Genomic DNA, 2,397 nt, shown 5'->3' on the forward strand with positions numbered 1-2,397 from the left:
TGTGGTATCTGGCACCAAGACGTTAGCAGCAGATCCTTTAAATCCTGTAACTTGCGAGGTGGGGCCTCCATGGATCGGACTTGTTTATCCAGCACATCCCACAGATGCTCGATTGGATTAAGATCTGGGGACACACGCACCCAGCCATCCACATGATGTAAAAGAAAACGGGATTCATGAGACCAGGCCACCTTCTTCCATTGTTTCGTGGTCCAGTTCTGATGCTCATGTGCCCATTGTAGGCGCTTTCGGCGGTGGACAGGGGTCATTATGGGCACCCTGACCGGTCTGCGGCTACGCAGCCCCATGCGTAACAAACTGCGATGCACTGTGTGTTCTGACACCTTTCTAACATAACCAGCATTAACTTGTTCAGCAATTTAAGCTACAGTAGCTATTCTGTTGGATCGGACCACACAGGCCAGCCTTCACTCCCCGCACACATCAATGTGCCTTGTCACCGGTTCACCGGTTTTCCTGTCTTGGACCAGTTTTGGTAGGCGATTAATCTGCGTTAATATTTTTACTTACTTTTTAATGGAGGGGCAGATGTGCAATGTCATATGTCCTTTAAGCTACTGGATGCCTACATTTCCCTCGGGATCAATAAAGTATCTATATATCTATACAGTTAGACCATAAATATTTAAACATTGACACAATTAACAACGTAAATTTCAGACTTGTTCCATCTTTAATGTGATCTTCCAGCAAACAAAAATCCAGAAAGAAAAGAAAAGAAGAAATTATTAGGACATTTTTAAATAAATAAAAACCACAACACCTTTGCATAATTGGGGCTCTAGCTGTGTTCAAAGTTATTTAATCACATTCAAAATCATGCCTTTAGGTAAATAGTATACACCTGCTATCAATGAAAGTGATTCTGATTAAACCGGATTAAAGTCAGCTGTTGCTGTAGTATTTGCTGGAATGTTTGGTGTTGCATCCTACTGGGAGAGCCATGGACCACAAAGAGTTACCAAAGAAACTGCGAAATCTAATTATTAAAAAGTACAAATCAGGACAGGGATATAAAAGAATATCGAAGGCATTACATGTACCGTGGAGCACTGTCAAAACCATCATCAATAAGTGGAGAAAATGTGGCACCACAGAGACATTGCAAAGATCAGGACGACCCTCCAAAGTTGATGAGAGGACGAGGAGAAAACTTATCAGGGAGGCAACCAAGAGGCCAATGGCAACATTGAAGGAACTACAGGAATTTTGGCAGGTACTTGTCCCTCCTTGCATGTGACCACCATCTCCCATATTCTGCACATGTCTGGGCTATGGGGTAGAGTGGCAAGATGGGAAGATATACACACACTGCCCAAAACACTTTGATCAGAGTATAGAATCAAGTCAATTAAACTTCTGGGATATTGATCTGGTCAGTTAAGTACAAGAAGGGGTTGTTAATGAGTTTTAGCTGCTTTGGTGTTAATGAAATTAACAACAGGTGCACTAGAGGGGCAACAATGAGACGACCCCCAAAACAGGAATGGTTTTCCAGGTGGAGGCCACTGACATTTTTTCCCTCCTCATCTTTTCTAGTTTTGCATTTGGCTAGGGTCAGCATCACTTCTGGTATCATGAGGCGATACCTGGATCCTCCAGAGCAGGGGTGGGCAATTAATTTTAGCAGAGGGCCTCATGAGAAACTGAGACTGTTGTGGAGGGCCGGACCAACAGGCTGATCTACCTGTATTAATTATGCCACGATAATTATGTAATGAAAATTTTATATATTGACAGCCCCGATATTTTCAAATGAATATATATATATATATATATATATATATATATACATATATATATTCATTTGAAAATATATATTATGTTTAAAAACAAATTTAATCACAGCAACACCCGCTGCTCGTTGAGGACAGTAACTGCAGAACGATAAGTCATGAGTCTCCAAAACACCAGGAAAAGATTTGTCACTAGTAGTTTGACAAAAAAAAGTTGCCAAGAGGGTTTGGAAAGTCGCTAGATTTAGCGAGAAAGTTGTCAAATTGGCAACACTGAATGCGTGTGGTGCGTGGCAGGGGTTATATTTAGTTTCCTCCTCTCCTTTCCTCCGCTCTGACTGTAAGTGTATGCGCAGTGTGTGTCGGGAGCAAAGCCCCGCCCTTTGCAAAACATACTGTAGTTTTAAAGTATATTGCCTCTGGAATTCTATGTCACGTGCATCCTTTTTTTTCACTTTAATTGTATCACCATAATTCATTGCAGAAAGCAACCAGTCCATACACAAAAGTAGGAAAGCTTTAAAACCAAGGAGACAAGAGTTTTCTTTCCCCAACAGGTCCATGTCCACTAATGTAGAAAGAAAGAACAATATAGTAAAACAGTATTCATCACATTAACAGTAAGTAGCCCTGTTATAAC

The sequence above is a fragment of the Cottoperca gobio genome, chromosome 14, assembly GCF_900634415.1.
Source record: "Cottoperca gobio chromosome 14, fCotGob3.1, whole genome shotgun sequence".
NCBI lineage: Eukaryota > Metazoa > Chordata > Actinopteri > Perciformes > Bovichtidae > Cottoperca > Cottoperca gobio.